Consider the following 21,284-nt stretch of genomic DNA (forward strand, 5'->3'; position numbering starts at 1 on the left):
TAAAGCCATTGGTGCCTTATCAGTAATTTGTTTTACATAACAGTATTTCCACAAACTTAGCCATTTACAACAACACAGATTTACTATGTCATAATTCCACTAGGTCAGGAGTTTGGGCACAATTTATCGGGATCCTCTGCTTCATGGTCTCACAAGGTTGCTCTCAAGGTGTCAGCCAGGGCTGTAGAGTCATCTGAGACTTGACTGGGGAAGGATCCACTTCCAGATTCAGTTCCTTGTAGGCTGCCTGAGGTTCTTGATGCCTGTCAGCTGGAGGCCAGTCTCAGTCCCTTGCCATATGGGCCTTCCCGGCAGCTAGCAAGAGAGAGACTTTCCTCACAAGACAGGCAATGCAATCTTGTGTAACACAATCACACACGGAGCCACAAACATCCCATCACCTTGGCTAGATTCTGTTGGTTAGAAGCAAGTCACAGTCCACCTGTGCACAGTGGGAAGATGCCTCAAGGGCATGAGTGTCAGGAGATGGAACAACGGAGATGGTTTTAGAGTCCACCTGGCACCGCATCCATTCTTTGGGATATCACAATGACTTTTACAGTTCTCTGAGGATTTTCCTCATCAACATCCCCTAAAATGACCACAGAAATACCTGATGTCTGTTTTTTATTAAAGTTTTTTTTTACCCTATCTTTCTTAGTGTTAAAATCTGCTATCCTTCTATGAACTTTCAGCATATAATGAGTTCTTTTAGTTATAATTCTTTAATATCACTATTAGCAAGGCATGCACACACACATACATACTTATACACACAGAGTACAGCACCTTACAGCATCTCCTCACAGTCCTTCCCAAAGACTAGTCACCTGTCTGGTCCCCATGGTCACATGCAAAATTCTGCCCCTGACCTATTGCTAATGCTCACAAGTCACTTCCAAGATTTGAATTCTTTTCTTCCCATAAATATTAAAGGAAGGAAATTTGCTTCCTTCACCATGACCTTTCTAGTCTTCAAGGCTTGTTTATGTGTTTTAAAGAATTCATATCAACATTATAACTCTTGCAGGAACTTTGGCCAATTTCTTCATTATATCCTCCAAGAAATAGCCTGTGGTCAAGTTAATTCAAAGGAGAATGCATGAAGTCTGCAGTGCTGGCAGGCAGGAATGACAGTATTGACCCAAGCCTCTGCTGCTCTCAGCCAAGCAGACCACTTATGTCGTAAAGAAAATCAGTGCGGCTGGAACCTCAGCTGTTAGGGCTCTAGTTGGTATTTGCCTCTTTGGACTCTCATTTCCCACCTAATACATTTTATTTTATTACAGGAAAAATAATCTAGGGCTTTGGCAAAAACAATTAAATAATTCAGAGACTGGTGATTTTTTCTTTCAAATTTTTAGCTGGATCAAATATTCATAAGATGTAAATCCGTAGGTACATGTCTACGTTGGGAAGTGCATGGGACCACCAATGCTTCATCACAGTGTGGCTGACAGAGCTCACAAGCAGGCAGCCCTGGGCTTGCTATTCATGTAAAAAAAAAATCTCTCTGCACCATTGCCTTCAAATCTATTCTGCCATATTTAGACCCCTGGTTCTTATCACTTGTTGTGGCATCATTGACAATGACTGGAGCTTCAAATACACCTTTTGTCCTCTATGGTGTTTCCAGTATCCCTTTCAGTGAATTTTTAATGACCTTTCAATTATGGGCCAAACAGCATTTGACAGAATGCACCCTTGCTTAATACTAGCACTTAGACTGGAATGGTGTTTTTAGATAGCAATTAGTATCCACAATGCTATCATGATACTTGTGAACATACTTTCGGGTTGATCTTAATGATCCCATTACAGTCTGCTCTGCTTTTTTCACAAATGTGATGGTCTTGCTTTTATGACATTGTGGAGAAGCTCTGGATTTGGGTTTTGACTAAGGACTAAGCTGGTGTGTGTTTCCCTTCTGGGCCTGTGACTTGCTGGAACCCAACATGCTGAAGGTCTCTGGTGGGTCCCTGTGTAGGTCTGCAGCATAGTGTAGGAGAGGGCTATAGCCATTACACATGAAATCACTAGGGGGTGGAGATGATAGAGCTATGTCCTTGTGAACCGTCAGATGCAACGAAAGTTCTTATGAAAATTTCCAAAAACTGTCAGGCAAGGCACGATGCTTCAGACAATGTTTATCTTTTCCATCAGACAGTTTTGAATTCTCTGAGCTATGTGTAAGTTCCTTCTAAACGTCTAACTGCTACCACCTTTGGCTTGAATGGTTGAAATAGACATAAGCAAGTTGATACTTAAGCAGTAATTCAGGAAACAGCCCAAAACTCTCTTGGAAGTAAGAGAAATGAGAATGTTTGTTGCTGGTATTTGTAATTATTCCAGTCAAAATTGTACAATTCTTACCTTTGGGCTTGGTTTTTATGGGTATAAAATGGCTATAGGTAATTACTTGCATGTATGTGGCATAGCCACACCCCATTAGAAGTTAGGTATTGACAATAACAAAGCAGGACCACCAGGCTAAAGGGCCTGGAACAAATGCATAACCTTCTTATGGGCCTGAGTAAGAGAATATGGTTGATCTTGTCTATTCCTGAACTTTTAGTGCTCAGAGGATATTTTGCAGTTAAGTGTTTATAAAAGTAAAAATGTATTTTTCTTTAGTGTTTATACTGCCATTTAGATACGACCTTGAAATCATATCAGACATTGATTTTTGACTTCTCTGTTAGGAACATGCCTTTACAGAGAGCTAAGGGAAGTTTGATGGCATTGTATTAATCTGTTCTGTTTCCAAACCATATTTGTAGGTTTTTCTGTTTCTTTTTTTTTCCCCACAAACTGGAGTTTGAGTTTCTGAATAAGGGGCCTAAAGCCCCCAGATGGTATGGATCTCATATTTCTACATTATGATCATATTTATTAATATTTACCCAAAGAAAATATTTGCTCGTTCAACTTTATAATGTGGAGTATTTACATACATTTCTGCTTGTCTCACTGACTTTCATATCCTGGCGTATTCTTTCTGTCCCAGGCCCTTTGCACATGCTGTTCCTTCTTGGAACACTCTTTCCTTTGTTTTACCGTTAATTCATCTTTAAAACTTTAAAGCTCAAAGCAGTTTTTCAGAGAATCTTACTTGAAATCCTCTATCTTGCCCTGAACTCATTTTGTATTTTCAGTTAAAAGTTGTATATCTCTTCTTGGTGGCCCAAATCTCAAATATTATTAAATAATATATTGTGCAGCCAGTTTAACATCTGAATTCTCAGTCAGAATATATAGGTCATGAAATTGAACATTGTCTTATTCACAGTTCTACCCCAAGCCCCTCACTCAGATACTTGCATAGGAAATGTTCAGTTACTATTTATTGAGTGAATGAATGAATGAATATTGTTTAAAGTATTTGACCAATTTTGATCCAATTTTATGTACTACTAAGGAATAGCAATGTATACTTTAGACCTAATTGTGGCTTCAACTACCACTGATGCTCTGATGTTGCCCAAATCTTTATTCAAAATTCTCCTCTGAGATCAACATCCACTTAACCAACTCCCTATAGAACACCCTTATCTGAACCTAAAAGAAGGCTTTCAATCTCAAGCGTCTCAAACTGGAATTCATGAAAGTCAACATTCCTTCGAAGTCTGCCCCATCTCCTAATGCATTGTCTTGATTAGGGACACTACAAACCAGTTGAATGTAAGTTGATGTAACTTTGACCCCTGTTCTTCAAGCTGTCTAATTTTCCTTTCTTTCATGCCATAATTCATTCTCCCAAGTTGATTGGTTCAAAATGATGAGCTTGCCAAATTAATAGGAATTTTTTTTTACCATCAAGAATCATAAGTAACAATATCCCCCACATAAAATTGCTAAACAAGAGCTCAAGGTCTATCAAGAAATTTGGGAGTCCACTTCAATTCTTTCCTCTCTCCTCACTTTCTTATCTAAGTCACTGAGTTTTGACAATCTTATTTCCTAAGTATATATCCAGTGACTTCTCTCCTCTTTAAAGCTTGGTTCATGCCTTATTAATTAAGCCAGGACTACAGCAGAGACTCCTAATTCTCTCCAAGCTATTGGTTTTGCTTTCCTCCAGTTTAGCTTCCCATTTGCTATAGGAATGCTTTTTAAATATAAATCTGGTCTTGGTAGTACCCTGCTCATAACTTCTGGGGACTCCCCTGAGACAGCCACTTCTCTGTGTCCTTCATGATCTTTTCTTTGCCCACATTTATCGCCTCAGATCCCAGCACTTCTGTTCATGTACCTGAGGCCCCAGTGTGTTGAGTCACTCGCAGCTTCCCATGCACTGGATGTCTTGGCATTCACACATTGAGTGCTCTGCTAGAATGCCTTTTCTCAGTAACCCCTTACACATTAAACCGAGTTTTATATCAAATTTAATACCCTCTATGAAACATTTTATGATTCCCCATGCATTCCTAGGCACCTTCTCTTCTTATCTCCATTGGCCCCTGTACAAACCATAATCTCGCTGCATTGTGATTGTTTATCCACACATCTCTCTCCTGCATTAGACAAGGCTTCCGTGAGATCAGTGACTATGTCTTATTTGTCCCCAGTGTCTAGCACAATGTCTGACACCAGTAGGTATGCTGTAAACATATGTTGATAAATAAAATGCATAAAAATGTAGCCAATAAAACTTTTCAATTGGATGTATCTTTCATACTTGTTAATTGTATTACTCAGGATTCTCCAGAGAAACAGAACCAATAAGATATGTACATGTAGGAGAAGATTTATTGCAGGAACTTTCTCATGTGGAGGCCAAGATGTTTCATGAATTGTGTCTGTAAACTGGAGAACCAGGAAAGCCAGTGGTACCATTTATTTCAGAAGCCAAGAACCTGAGGAGCCAATGGTGTAAATCCCAGTCTAAATCCAGAGGCCTGAGGATGGGGGTAGGGAGGGGCAATGATGTAAGTCCCAGTCTGAGACCGAAGACCCAATTACCAGGAGCACCAGTGTCCAAGGGCAGGAGAAGATGGATGTCCTCACTCTAGTGAAAGAGCAAACTTCCCATTCCTTTGTGTTTTTGGTCTATTAACGCCCTCAACAGATTGGGCAATGCCCACCGGCATTGGTGAGGGCAGTCTTGTTTTACTCAATCTAATGATTCAAATGTTGATCTCTTCTGGGAACACCCTCACAGATACACCCAGAAATAATGTTTTATCGGCTATCTGGGAATTCCTTAGCTCAGTTAAGTTTACACATAAAATTAACCATCACAAATAACAGAATTTAATAACACTCTCTGAAGGTTTAGAGGCAGGGGACTCTACAAATTGGAGTTTTATAGTCATGGATCCATTAGAAGTTGTGGTTTGAAGGGGTTTATATAAAATAAAATTCAAATACATTTGATTGTGCATTTCTAATTCATACTAATGGAAGTATGATTCAAATTTGAATTAAAATAGAGCTAAGAAAAAAAATAAAACAGAGCTATGAACAGCTGTTGGGAGAGAAGAGGGGATATTGCTTATATATTTTTCTTTGGAATAGAAAAGTATGTTTGGATCTGTTTTTCTGAAGAGAAATTAGATGTTAAATAACATTTAATATGTAATAAGCAAACAGTGTCTAATCTGATAGAAGGGGAACATGATATATTCTGAGATAGAGGCTGAAATTGAGCAAGAAACTGAGGTTGGATAATCATCTTTCTTAGTTACATGTGGGGGACACTGTTGTTGATCAAAGTTTTAATTTTATTTTTCTTGATGGAAAAACTTGTTGAATAGGATCCCTTGCAGTTCCATTTTAATGAGATTGTCTCCAGAAGTTGATCCAGTCTCATGTGATTCACGTTCTATCAAAATACGTCATTCTTTGAGGCTTTTCCATATACCAACTGTCAAATCACTCTCTGCAGCTCACACTTTTCTCAACATCTGTACCAAGGAGTATTCTCTTGAGAAGTGAGAAAATATTATGATATTTTAAATCTTGCAGGGGATATGTTGAATTTTAGTTTTTGCTGAGAATATATGAAAAATGAAATGTATCTGGAGCAAGTATTGGGTGATGAAATATCCAGTTATGTTATAGTTAATGGCACCATCTTGAATTTATTCTTTATCCCCAAGTTGGTCATGATGGACTTAATTTTTGAATGCCAGAATGTTTTTAATAAAAGAAGTATTTTCTGTTAGAGGTCTTTGGCAGAGGCCCTCTCTGATGAACTGTTTACCCCTCAATGCTAAATGGGATAATTTAATTAATTCCCTCTTCCTCAAGTACTTAGCCCAGGACATGACATGCAAGACCTTCAATAAATGAAAGAACTTAAAGAGGTTAAAAAGAAACGACAGTAGTTTTTCCAAGGTCCCTGCATTGGTGTGGTTAGGTGATAAGAGGACTTAGAAACGAGAAGTGACAGGGGTACACACTTGTGTCTAGCAATGATAATGCAAACCTTCCTTTCCTTTGTGTTCATTTGTTTTTGCTTTGCCTTGAGAATGAGAAGATACACACACTCAGAGTTGCAAACTTCAAAGGGAAATGGCATTTCCATCCTACTTCAGAAGTGACTAAGGATGAATGAACCTTGCCCTCATGGACTTCAGATGCTAAGTTCCTGGAGTTCCAAACAATCAGGGCTGGTTCAAGTGGCACATATTCAGCTCTGAAGACTTTTAAAAGTATGAAATGTATTTTTTCTATTATAAAAACAATCTATGTTTATAGGTAGATAGTGGTAGGAAAAACTTAGTGTGTTATTTTCTAATAGCATTTAACTATTGTACGATGACTTTTTGATTTTGTGCCATCTCCCCTATAAGAGTGAGATAGTTCCAAGGCAGGAGCTTTATCTTAATCATGTCTCTGTGCTTAGTGCCTTTATATCACATCCAAAGATTGTATGGCAAAGATATGAAAGCATATATACACAAGGCATTGTTGCACTCCTTATAATTTCCAAAGACTAGGAACAGCTCATTGTCTATCAACAAAGGTTTACATGACTAAACTAAGATACAGTTACACAATGGAGTACTATGCGGCTATAAAAGTAAATGTGGGATGCCTATATATACATATATACTGTTATGGAGTGATTTTCTGGATAAATAGAAATAGCAAAGTGCAGAACAGTGCATCTGGTAAGCTATCTTGTATCTAAGAAAGGTGTGAGATAATAATATAGAAATATTTTGCTTGTACTTAAATAATGAAAGGATAAACCAAAAGCTAATAAAAATAATTAGCTCTACGGGGAGGAAAGGACAGAGCAGATGGGACCAGTGCTTTGTAGGACTGAGTTTTGAGCTACGTATATGTTCTATGTAATCATGAAACAAAATTAAATCAAAATGAAACTAGTAAGCCTTCCAAATCAAAAGCAAAATGAAAACAAATTAATTTTAAAAGTCTATTCCTTACAATATGGATGAACTCAAGCCAGGAGGTGGTATTACAAGCTTTGTATTGTTCAGACCCATAAACCAAGGCACTGAGAGCTGAATTCTGGCTGATGGGAGAGAGCATCATAGAATTCTGGTTTGCTTGTCAGTCTTGGTTGACCAGTCTCCTTCCATCGCACCTACTTTCTTTATTTGGAAGACAAGATCTCACAGGAAATGTAACACGCATCCCTAATAAAGCCATTGACAACGTACGTTTAAAGAAGCATACTTAATTGTGTCATCTGGTCAAATTCACTAGTGCATGGGAAAAAACCATGAACAACAGCTGAGGATTCCTGAAACTGATCTCTGTGTTCTGTGGACAGCAGATTTGCACTCATAGGACTGAAGTTCTGTTGAAGAAGAAGCTGTTGGTGCATCTGAGCTGTCATTCCTTGGACATTGTCCTTGGAGCCGTATTTCCCATGTGCACGTACCTTGCAGAAAAAAGTGGCATCTGGCTCGTCAGCGGAGCCAGCCAAAGAAGTCAGTCCCAACTTTCAAGGCAGCTTTTCTCAAAGTCGTTCTGGACGAAGATTCTAAACCAGTGCTCCTAGCACTTTCAAAAAGTTTTCTTCAGCCACAGGGAGAGAGTGAATGGTGCTGCAAAGCTGCCAAAACAGTATTCAAGTTTCCCTCTTGGAACAGCGAGAGGAGCCAGCTTCTTAGGAAGCAGCCTGCTGCTGCAGGATGACATGGGGCCCCAGCAGCGCTGAAAAGTCTCCGACTACCCTGAAGTTGGAGGCCATCCCGGGGAATCTATGCAGCGTAAGCTCGGGCAGGCCAAATGGCCACTCGGAGCTGCCAGAGGCTGCCTGGATCACTGGTTCACATAAGCTTGGGCTCAAGCCGGCTAAGCTGCTGGCATTTGTTCAGTGGGGGGAAAAAATAAAATAAACTTCATGTGGCAAGTGATAACCCTGACATTTCAATACATTTACCACAATGATGTTTCCTAGAGTCACAGAGTAAAACAAATTAGAATTATAAATACCATCCAATTTGCCTAACAGCTCTTATTAGTTATTAGTGGGAATCAAATCACCTTAGCCGATCAAAGGCAGCTTAAATGCCACTAGGCTGTCCTCCCTGAAGGTCTGAAAAGACCTCTCCTTCCTGTGGAGTGCTGCAGCTCCCTCGGTGAGAGAGACTAAGCACGGCTGCATAAATATGAAAATCAAGCCAATGACTCGTACTTCTACTAAGGACTGTACTTCGCTGAGCTTGGGCCTAAAATCTGATGCAATGCAGAAGGCTTTTTACGAGCTCTGGAAACAAATGGAAACATATCAGTATCCTTTTCAGGTGGGAAGTCATTGCATTAGTGTCACACTATCTGCGTGTATAGAGGAATTTAAAATTGACACTAACTCATGATGATTCTACACGAGACACTGAACTGAGGGCCTCTGACTCTTTTTTAAAGAGCCTTCTCGGTGAGGCACAAGACACTCAGAAGGCTATTTAAAGTATCTTTCATTCCCATCAGACTTCACCTGAGGAGGAAGCAGAGAGGCCCACATTCCTCTCACAGTCACAAGTTGTAGTAATTGCTGAATATTTGGTTGAGTTGTCAATTTGATAGCAGTTTATCATGTCCTGCTTAATTGGAGCCCCATAGAACAATAATGAAGTATCCTCTCCATGCAGATGACTTTGTGACGGATGACCCAGTTAAGGAAATCACTTACAAATACAGGCCAAAATTCAGCCTGGTGATAGATCTCATCTGATATTCTCTTGGTCCTCTGAGTGTGGCTCTTTGATTGACACCCGTGGTATTGTGATAACCCAAGAGAAAAATCTTGCCTCTAGATACAACAATGGCCCCTAAATTGACTCACTCTTATTGAAATAGAGTGAAACTTTATGAGGCTCTTTTCTAGCTGATGGAAGGTTTAATGCATATATATTTTTAATGCTGTGTGGGTGAAAATATTACATTGGAAGTAATATTGGTTGATTGACATTTTGAAAAATTGAGTTTTGTTTTTGCATGGTCATTTTCTTCGTTAGATGTGCAGAAGCAAGAGGGTGCTGGAGGTCCTGGCAGTCCCTGCACAGTGATGCCTCCTTTGGGAGGAGGTGTTGTAAAGGGCACAGAGGATGTGTTGATTTAATGATCAACTTCCACTTGCACAAGATTTCCCATCTCCTTTTAACAATGTGTTAAGTCATATAGCAACACAATTTTCTTTTTCTTTGCTGTTTAAGATACTCAGCTCACCATTAGAAATAATTGGGTTAATTTAAAAATTATAAATGAAAGGTAGAATATTCCAAGAAAATATGACCTAATAACCTGCAGCAGTCATTTGTAGGGAAAGCTGCTATTAGTCCTAAGGAGGGCTACTGAGTGAGGTTTTTAAAAAAGAGTCAAATGGCTAGTATTCACCAGGAGTTGTTCTCATTACAAGGAAAAGGAATCAACTCAGGCAAGAGGGTTCGAAAACAATGAAAAGAATTAGAAGAATATCAAAATATGTGATTAACATTGTCTATTGTAATATTAAGTGCAATGCATTTATAACCAAGCAGACAGATTCTTGTGTTTATGTTTTCTCTTTAGAACCATATTAAGTAGAATTAACATTTATCTGTTGCTCTCAGAACTTAGAAATGTACTCCCAAGGATCTTGAGCAAACATATTGGCAAGAGCATAGGGCAACTGACAATGATATATAGTGACCTATGATATCTCATTCAATTATAAAGTAAGTATAGGAAAATCCATCCATTCATTACTCAGTCATCCATTATTTCACACAATTACATATTGAGGGCTTACTAGGTGACTGAAGTTCAGGGTTAAAATTAAATCTGTATCAATTTTGTGATTATAAAAATACACGTGGTTATAGGTAGTACTTATATAAACGCATGTTTTCATACATTCATTTGAATATGGTTGAGCACCTATTATATGGAAGGTACAGTGCTAGGCATGGCCAGAAAGATAGCAATGAATTAGAAATGATACTCTGTCCCTTTGTGATTTACAGTCAGCACTTGCCAGTCCTGAGGAGGATAGAGCCTGACAGCATTTCAGCTGGACGTTGGTGGTGAGATTGGATTTCTCTAGGTAGGGATGGGGAGAGAGGAAATAGAGGAAACTTTCTGAGTAACTATTCAGAGGTGGAAAGTGGCAGGGAATATTTAAGGATGACCATTTGGCAGGGCACAGTGTGGGAGCGGAACGATGGAATGAGCCAAGAGGAGCAGCTGCAGGAGATAAATAAGAGACCAGATCGAAGCAGGCTTGCTTTGAATACTGGAGTTGAGAGCTTGAGCTCTGTTCTCACACATTGGTGTACTGCTTGTGTTTTCCGAGGAAAGGTGTAGTGAGATCAGAGCTGGGCTAGAGCAACTATCAGATGGGGGTAGAGAGAGTTTCTTTAAGGGAGAGCAGCCCCAGGTATGGGGACTGATTAGGCAAGTGGTGGGGACACAGGTGAGGTATGTTGAGAAGGAGCAAACTGGCAGGACATGATAACTGACTGAATGTGGAAGATAAGGAAGGAGAGGCCAAGATGATGGCATCACACTCTCCAAACCTGAGAGGGGAGGAGAGTCAGAGGTGGGAAATATTTGGAGCTAAAAATAGTAAGTTCTGCTTTATACTGTATGAACACATATACCATATAATTTCTCCTAACACAGCAATTTCTCCTTTTCACAGTAAAATTTCTGCTAAAAGTAAAAATCTCTTTACCTCCTGGAATTGAATGGCCAATAGTTTCTTAAAGTTAGCATTGCCCAGGGAGTGATTTCCTACGGTAGGGAAAAGCAGTCTTGCTAACATGTCTTTCTCAGCATTTACATTTCAGGAATCATAGAAAAGATTGCACCTACTTTAGGATAGGTAAATAAAGCCGACTCCCCTCCAACCCCCGCATGAATAGGGATTCAGCTGTTGGGAGCAAGGAGATCACAGGTGACCTGGCTGGATTCTCTCACCACCAGCCCTGTCCCTTGGTGAGCGACTGAGCCAGTGGCGTCAGCGGGGAGGAGAGAACGCAATGGTATGGGCGTGGCAAGCCTTCATTCCCTCACTCCTTAGACAGCAGCTGACTTCTTTTGTCCATTTCCTGCTCACTTTCATTGTCTGCTTGGCTCTTCCTTTAGGCTTTACCTTCTCCTATTTTTTCCTTCTCTCCAATCCTGATAATCTTAAACTAGTTTGCCTCCCCATCCTCTGTTCTTTCAGACCTTCTTCGTGCCATTTTCCTGTCTCCTGTTTTATTTGTTGTTGTTGTTGTTATGAAATAGTTCAAACCTACAGAAAAAAATCGTAGAGAATAAGTAATGCACAAAACACCCACTCACCATGAAACTTTAACAGATGTTAACATTTTGACTTACTTTCTTTGGATCTTTTTTTAAGAAATAAAAATACTCTTTATCTGTGTCTGTGTCTCTCTCTCTAGCAATAGATATAGGTATGTACTCACACACGTAAAGTCTGTACATCTCCGTATCACGGCACTCTCATCCCCTAGATATTAGTACTGCCTTGAATATGTCCCTTTCCTTTTACATGCACGTTTTTCTGTTATTACTGAGTCACTACGTAAATAACACATACGAACAGTAAATAGTGTTGTTTTGCATATTTTCAATCTTTGTACTGAATATAATACAATATATTGGTATTCTACAACTGGCCTTTTTCTGCCACCTCAATCTAATGTTTTTGAGATTTATCTATGTTGATAAATGCATCTCTAATTTATTTGTTTTGATAGCTGTATAAAGTCTTTTGTATGAATATACTACAATTTATTTATCCAATTTGCTCTTAATGAACATTAAATTGTTTTCAATTTTCTTTTTTTTAACCTGGTACAACAAAAATAGTGGCAACAATTATTCTTGTGCATGTCTTCTTGGGCACATGTGCTAGAGAATTTATCTGGATTATGTACCAAGAATTGACATTGTTGTGTTGTTAGGCATGCTGTCTCTGCTAATTATTGCTGTATTGATCTATGGAGTTGTGGAACCAGTTTGTATGCTCACTAGCAGTGTATGAATGCTCTGCCTTTCTCCACATTCCCCTCGACAGGAGGTACCATGAGGCTTTTAGATTTGCCAATGTGTTGGGAATGAAATGGCATCTCACGGGTATTTAGAGGTCCAGTTTTTAATTTCCAAACATATATTTCTTAACTTACTATATTTTTATTGTTGATTTTGATTTTAATTGTGTTATGGTCAGAAACTATATGTTTATGACATGGAGTCATTGAAATCTGTTAGGGCTTCAGTTTCTGTTTTAGGTATCTTTAATTTTTATCAGTGTGTGCTTACAAAGGATCTATACTCTATTTGGGGCATATAGGATTTTACATGCATCTTAAATCAAACATATTGATTTGTTGTTCAAATCTTCCATATTCTTACTTTATTTTAAAATTTGATGTATCCATTATACTTCACTAAGGAAGGTTACTTGAAGATTATTAATTTCTCATGAATTCTCTTTTTGGCTTCTGTATTTCAAAGGCTTGCTGAATAGAGTGAGTTCAAGAGAGAATAACTCCAGGCCTTCTTGCTATTTGGTACGTACAATGTTGTGATTAACTCACTGACTTCTATGTTTGTTCATTCTTTCAACAAATATTTACTGAGAATTTATGATGTGCCCAGCACTGTTCTGGGTACTGTGAATAGAAGAGTGAACAACTCCCCAGAATCCCTTCTTTCAAAGAGCTTATATCCCAGCTGGGGGGAGACAGTTCATTGTAAACAACCAGTCTACCATCAGGTAGCTGCAAGTGCTGTGAAGGACACAGCGGGGTAAGGGGAGAGAGACAGGCCGGCATGGGGAGCTGGGCTCTCAGGGGTGCTCAGAGGAGGCACCCTGAGGAGGTGATGCTTGAGAAGGACTGAACAAAGCAAGGAGGTGAGACATATGGCACCTGGGGAAGGCCATTCCAGGCAGAGACAACAGAAGGGCCCTGAGGTGGGAGCATGTGATGTTGAGGGAGCACAACCGATGTGTTTGAAGAATGGTAGGAAAGCCAGAATGGCAGGGGATGGCTTTCATTTTGAAAGGGTACCTCTGTCACCTTAACTGTATTGAAACAAGAGGGGAGAATGAGGGCCAGCAAGGAGGCTAAGGTGACATCCCAAGTGAGAGAGGTGACACTGGCTTGCGCTGCAGAGATACTGGTAGAAGTGGGAGGATTTGGAATATATTTTGGGACTTTAGCCCACTGATTTGCTGATGAATTGGATGTCAGATAGGCTAGCAAGAGAGAAATCAAGGATGGTTCCTAAGATTTTTCACCTTAGCCACTGGATGAACGGGATCACCAAAGGGGAAAGACTTGGAAGGATTGGGTATATGGGTAAAAATGAAGAGCTCCTCTTTATAGTATTAACCTGGTGGTGCCTATTAATTACCGTGCCTGTTGTTTGTCTGTTTGCTCTCATATCCGCTCCCTGACCCCCTCTCTCTCTGACCCATATCAGCGGGGACCACAGTTAATTCTCCCTGTAGCCCCATCCTCCCTGCAACCCCTGTGGCTGTTCTGAGGAGACCACAGCAGATGGAGAAGAGAAGACAGTGGAGGCTCGAGCTCTCGGTTCTGCTTGTGTTTGGGGTCGAGGGAAGGCAGAGCGGGCGGGAAGAGAGTGAAGAGTATGGTGTTGCTGGAGATAAGGGAAGATGTGTAGGATTATGACTGGAAACTGACCATTGTTTTTTGATAACATGAAGATCTTTGGTAACACTCACAGGAGTGATTTTTTTTCTTTTTTTTAGAGGGAGGATGAATAGGAACTACAGCATGACTGGAGAGGGTTCAAGGGAGAATGACTTTATGTCTTAGTGGGTTGGTCCTTTTTCATGGTTGGTGCTCCCTTATAATACTATCCATGTGTTTTGACTTGAATTCTATTTTAGTCTGATGTAATTTTGTGTGTTTTTTTGGTTTGGTTCGTTTTCTGGTTAGTGGGCTAGTTTTCTAGGGCTGCCACAACAAAGTACCTCAAACGAGGTGACTTAAACAACAGAAATTAATTTTCTTACAGTCTGGAGGCTTGATGTCAATGAGCAGGATTGATTCCTTCTGAGGCCTCTCCTTGGCCTGTAGATGACTGTGTGCTCACACCATCTTCCCTCTATACTTGTGTCCAAATTTCCTCTCCTTATAAGGATTTGGTGTTACTGGATTAGGGCCCACCCATATGACTTCATTTTAACTTAATTACCTCTTTATACATCCTGCCTGTAAATACGGTGATGTTCTGAGGTTCTAGGGGTAGGACTATAACATGAATTTGGAGGAAAGAGATACCATTAAGCCCATAACAGTTACTATTTGTCTAGTGTACCTTTTTCCATCTTTTTGTGTGGTTTAATTTTAGGTGTGCTTTTTATAAAGCAGCAAATAGCTAGACTTAAAAATATGCAATCTGATTAGATTCGATTTGATCCAGTTGGGTTGGACTTTTAATATGTGACATTGCTTTTCATTTTATTGTGACTTCAATATTTGGACCTAGTTCTGCCACTTTCTTTTATGATTTCTGTTTGTTATCATTTTTCTTTGCCTTTTCCATCTTCTTCTCTCCTAATTTTACATGAATTGGGTGAGTTTTCAACATTCCCCTTTCTCTATCCTGCCGTTTAAATGCTTTAAATTGCCTTTCTGTTCTTTTGGTAAGTATCCTTAAATTATAAACATGTGTGCTACTCTATACATTTTAAAACAAATCTTAAAATTATTCAGTATTTCTGTTGTTATCCAGAATATGTTTTAAAACTCTCCTTTGAACATATTCCATGTTGTTGTTGCCTAGAGGTTTAGATGTTCATTAAAATTTAGTATTTTCATAATTGACTTTTAATTAAAATTTCCAGCATATTTGATCAATTTCTGTAGTCCCTCCAATTTTGTATAATTGTCCTTTGTATCAGTCGTAACAAACAACTGTAAAGAAGCAGCGGCTTAAGCAACAAAGTTTTATTTCTTGCTTATATTCCAGGTTGGCTAGAGGTTTAGTTCCTGCATTCTGAAGCCACTGAAGGGGCAGCCCCTGTCTGAAAGAGTGTGGGTGGCTGCGGCAGAGGGGAAGGGTACAGTGGACGTGAGCTGGCTCTTAAATCTTCCATGCAAGAGAATTTTTCATCACTTTTGCTCACATTTTCTTGGCCAAAGTGAGTCACGTGGTCAAGCCTGACTTCAAGAGGTACAGGAAAATCTAATTCTCCCATGGGTGAGGGGCTAGACATTGGATCTTGGTGAGCTGTGCAAGTCACATCCACATTCACTCTCGCTTCACTTCCCTTTGTGCTGAAACATATTCTTTAATAATTCCTTTAATGAGCATCTGTAGGTGGTAAACTCTTTTATTTTTATTAGTGTAAAAAAGCCTTTATTTTGCTCTCGTTCTTAATTAAATGTTTAGCTGTGTATAAAATTTGAAGCTTACTATTTCTTTCCCTGAGCATTTTGAAAATATTGCTCCATTGTCTTTTGTCTCATATGGTTGCTAACGAAAGTTTTGTTGCCAGCTTAATTGCCATTATTTTGTGGGTCATCTGTCGTTTTGGGCAGCTCTTAGATTTTTTTTTTCATTTGGGCATGAATTTATTTTTCTTTATCCTGCTCAGAAGTTTGAATGCACTTTGAACCTAAGGACTCCTCTTCAATTTTGGCAAATTCTCAGCCATTATTTCTTCAATTCTCTTCTTCTGGAACTCCTGTTGGATGCATGTTGAAGCTGCTCAAATTTGCTAATTCTTTTCAGTATAGTCTAGAATTTATCCCCTTACTTTTTCTATTTCTCTGATTTTTTTTCCTTTCCAAGATTCCTAGTTATTCTTATTTTTCATAAGCACCTTATTTCATTTCTGTGTTTTTATTTTTTTATTTATTATTATATTTTTCTGGATGTTGCTTTTTGGCCAAACATATCTTAAAGTCTTTGTTAGACTGTTTTGTGACACTGATTTTATTTGATTGATTGATTTATAGTTCTCTTTGTTAGCAATAGTTTTCTCTGTGTTTTGGAATTTGAGTTTACAAGCTCATCTTAAGTGGGAGATTGCTTTTTCCCTTAGTCTTTTCCTTTTTGCTTTTCTCTTTCTGCCTAGACATTTGACTGTTGCCTGCACTCAGGCCCTCACACCCTAGTTATGATCAAGGTTTTATAACTGTACAGTATTTCTGATGGTACTAGAGAGAGTGCTGATCCATTCACAGAGACAGAAGGAAGTTTGGTTCCTCCTACTTTCCAATACCTTTGGTTTTCTAACAGTTGAAGCCTCAGGCTTCATTCAGTGGCATTTTAAAAAAAATCAGGATCAGTGGTGAGCCACCTCTAGTTTCTGGCTTCAGCTAGTGAACTTGGCTCTAGACATCTACAGGCACGGAACCATTTTAGTCTCCATTATCTTGTAGGAGCAAGCGTTATGACCACCACCAGAGTCTGACAGGCCATGATTTGCACAGCCTTACTCCCTTCCATCATTGTTATGGGTTTCTGTCTGTTTTAGATCTACAGGAAGATTTGGCTGAGACTTGATACATCTTTCTGGTTTGTTGTTTATTTTTCTTTTTGTTGTGTTTTCTTTCTTGTCTATTGTTTCTAAGTGTTTGAAGCAGAAGGGTAGATTACCTTTGGGTTTTGAACTTAACGAAGCCATTCTAATGGGAAACACCTGCCTCTATTCCCACCTCCGCTTCACCCTCCATCATAAATGCCATCAAAAAATTAAAATACAGATCATAAAGTAAAGGGAAGACACATCAGAAAAATCCACAGTGATGCTTTATTTTTCTTAGATTCTAAGAGTAAAGATTGCATTGATTCACTGTTAACTAGCACAGTAGTTATGAGCATGGGCTGTGCCACTCACCTGCCATATGACCAGAGAGTAATTTATTGATCTGTAGTGTGGGGTTAATAAGTTGTACCTATTGTCTAGAGTTGTTGAAGAGATTACATGGAATAACACATGTGAAGAGCCCTGCAGAGTGCCTGCAGTAGGTAAGTAACTGTAGGGATATACAGGTCAAGTTACAGTTCAAGTATAATCACTAGCATTTATGCTTTGAACTTTTTTCTAACAGTGGCAGGCAGGGATAGCTGGTAAGTACATAAGGCAGTGTCGGAGGTGCTAGAATGTCTTTCTTGCTCCCCAAATAGCATTTTTGAAATCTCATTATTAGGGAGACTTTTATTTGCATTATTATTAGTATTATTGCATCTCCCTTTAAATCAGAACTTTCCCATGGCAAAATTATATGTCAAGCTGAGCAGCAGGGGTTTCCACACACCTACCTTCCTATGTGTCACTTTGGTCAAGTTTCTTTCCTGATTGCTGATTAAGGAAACAAAGGAATTAGAGTTTTATTTGGGCAGGAAGAACTTATGACACTGCCCTGGGTGGACTGATGGATCTGCATGGAACATGCTAGTGCAGTTTATAGCAACTGATGAGTGGTCCCACACAGATGGACAGGAGCCTCAGGGGCAGGGGTAGACGTGCAGGATATATCATGCAACTTACGCCAAACCGTACTACAGAAACAAACAACTCCAAAATCTCAGTGGATTACAATAACAAAGGCTTATTTTATTTTGCTCATGTTTTGTACCCTATCTGGGAAAATTTATGGCTCATGGCCAAAGGAAAGGCGAACATGGTGGAGCTGTGCACTGGCTCTTATCTTTCTGTTCAGAAGAGTCACATCTCACTTCCACTCACATTTTATTGGCCAAAGCAAGTCACATGGCCAATCTTGAACTATAATACACTCCTCCACAGCTTAAGTGCACAAGTGACACTAGCCGACCCATTGTGGGACCAAGAAATGTCAAGTTATCTTTTGGCTTCCTTAATGCCTTGTTCTTACCATAACAAGCAGAGGGTGCCCAAATAGGTCAACATTTTTGTGGCTAACATTGCAGAAACATGAGAAATCAGGAAACTCAGTAGAGATGAAATATAATTAAAATCAGTGTTTAGGCTTGTTATGGACTGAATTCTGTCTCCCCACTCCCAAATTCATATGTTGAAATCCTAACCCCCAGTCCCTCAGAGTGTGACTATATTTGAAGATAGGGTCTTTAAAGAGGTAATTAGATTAAAATGAAGTCATTTGAATGGGGCCCAATTCAGTCTGACTGGTGTCCTTGTAAGAAAAGAAAATTAGGACACAGATACACATAGAAGGAAGATGATGTCAAGGAAGATGCAAGTCAAGGAGAAGAGCCTCAGAAGAAATCAAACTTGCCAACGCCTTGATCTCAGACTTACAGCCTTCAGAATTGTGAGAAAATAAATTTCTATTGTTGAAGCCACTCAATCTGTGGTATTTCGTTATGGCAGCTCAGCAAATACAAGGCTTTAACTTACAGCATGAGAAGGGTCGACTGACCTCCTCCCCATCTATAACATGGTGAAGAATGAGCAAATTCTGGTCTATCCCTGACTTAGGGATTAGTGTTGAGGAATTCCCTTGGGGATTTCTGAGGGTGAGGACCATGCTCATTATCACAGAAATGTCTGCCTGTTTGTTTCCCACCCCTCAGTGCCTTCTTGCTGACCATCCTTTTCAGATAATAGTGGCTCAAGTCAAGCCTATGTGGAGTGTTCCTTCTCACTGCTGGTGACAGTGTGCTATTAGTCTAGCTAGCTATGTCTATGTGCTCTTCTTCCTGCAGTTTAGATACATTCACTTGAACTTGAGATTTGTTTATAGTGAATTTATTCTCAAATTCTAAACAAGTAATGCATTAAAGATGTGTTGGAGTCTAAACAAATAATCAAAATAACTGTTGGTTCGATAGTCACATTGCATACTTGTTTCCACTCTGGCACTCTTTAGGCTATTGAAGAAATAGCTGCCAGTAGATTTGTGTGTGTGTGTGTGTGTGTGTGTAGGTTAGCACATACCCACATTCTTGTTCTTGCTCAATAAAGACGTTGTGAAAAGAAATGATGAAAAATGCGCTATTCTCTCTTCATGTAGGAAAATACCTACCATACACAGATCATATAAAGTTGTGCTCGGTTGATGTCCCCAGTCATATTTACCAGGAATGGAATTTTTCTCAGAGCCACCCTATCTGCAGAGCCTTACAGGGTCTTGATGCTTAAAGCAAAGATGCCTCTATTTTGAATACTTGGGGTTTAAGAAGAATCTAATTTACCCTGAAATCCCTTCTGCATTTAAAAAAATTGTGTCTGAATTCACAGTGCAGTCAGAGTGACTGTTTGGTAGACAAAATGTATCCCCAAACCATCAAGGGATTTTCATAAGCAATTGGGATTACTCCAAAATACATTGCAGATCGGTATCAACTATCATATTTGAATTTGTATTCTAGCACGGAGAGCAATTTGTAGCACATTATAAATCATAGCTCCTCCCTCACAATTTCAAAATGCTCCTGCCTCTGACAAGCACTAAGTATGCTGTTGCTACAGTAGCAACATCAGGAATTGCCCAGAGATCTCACACAAAACTGAATGACAGAAGAAAATTTCATAATCACTTTGTAAGTACAACCCTTCAGTATAGCCCAATCTCCTTCAACTGGAGAAAAATTTAGATGAGTTTGGATTGAGAATGTTAATTGGAAACTGATATGTTTGGCTCTCTAGCATAGTATTTAAATGTTTGTCAGGGCTGTCTTTCTATGCAGGAAAGCTACAAAAAGTTAACTTATCTTTTTTCACCCAAAATGAAAACTTAGATTCCAGAGAGTACAAGTCAGATCCATAGAGAAGATACTAAAATTGCATACTCTATAGCTATGAATTGACCCTAATAATAGCTTTTATTATTTAGATATAATGAAAATTTTAATGATCTGCAGAACAGTAAAATTTCTAGTTTAGCAGGAGATTGAAGTATTTTTTGGACTGTGCTATATGAAAGCCATCAGAGACAATAGAGTCTTGATAGATATCCACTCTAACATTTGCAAAAAGCATTAACAATATATCACACTTCACTGCCAGCTGCAAACCCATAATATTATTCACAAATTATGTATTTAAGATTGGGGAACCGGAGACATTTTTGTAATGCTAATATATTAAGACATCCCCTCCAGAGAGGTTCTATAGAACCTCTGCCTGCATTTTTCATATCCACCTTACTGCTTGACCATGTGACGATTTTGAAATTGTTGCCTGGCTACACTGATCCCTATTTCCTAGAGTATTATCTGCCAGTGTTCAGAGGGGTATGTTCAGAAGTGTTACTTCCAGAAACTAGACTATAATATATATAATTTATCTAAGGAAGTTTCAAAAATCATTAAAAATACTTTTAACTGTAAGTTGATTGAATCTGAGGAAAGAGAAAAGGGTTACTTTGAATAATGAAATGATAATAAGACCAGAAAAATTAAAATTGAATAACATGCAAATAACATGGGCTTGGGGATTATTACTTAAGATAGACCTTTATTCTTGTTATTTTGATTAGCAAATGACATAAAAACTGCAGAATAGAAAAGAATAAGTAAATTTATAGCAGATGCTCTTCTGGAGACCTAAAACTTCTAAGTATCCCAGAGGAAGTAGAATTAATTTATGATGAGATTTGAGTCTTTGATATCTCTATTAAGACTAACAAGAAAGAGGCATATGGTGGGGAAATATCAGTCAGGTAGACATGTTTGGCTAAGTGGCGTACAATGAAAGTATTAATTAAGACACATGAACAGTAATAGTAACAGTAGCAGCAGCAGCAAAATCAGCAATGATGGTGATAATAATTGAACGCCTAGGTGAGAGGGGAATGGAGGCAAGGGTGGGCAGAGGTCGCTCTGTGTGCTAGCGATGCTATCCAGGCAATCATCTATCACTATATGCAACCCAACAGACCCAG

At 39.0% G+C, this 21,284-nt stretch overlaps 1 long non-coding RNA gene across 1 annotated transcript in view; it reads left to right on the forward strand.

Moving 5' to 3' along the window:
- The window catches only part of LOC140689009 (uncharacterized), a 37,642-nt gene that overhangs the window by 6,663 nt on the left and 9,695 nt on the right, over positions 1-21,284 (forward strand). Inside the window, exon 2 of the long non-coding RNA XR_012063863.1 lies at positions 12,928-12,983. This is a non-coding gene — a long non-coding RNA (uncharacterized lncRNA). The remainder of the gene's footprint in view (positions 1-12,927; positions 12,984-21,284) is intronic.

This window comes from Vicugna pacos, chromosome 24 (genome assembly GCF_048564905.1).
Source record: "Vicugna pacos chromosome 24, VicPac4, whole genome shotgun sequence".
NCBI lineage: Eukaryota > Metazoa > Chordata > Mammalia > Artiodactyla > Camelidae > Vicugna > Vicugna pacos.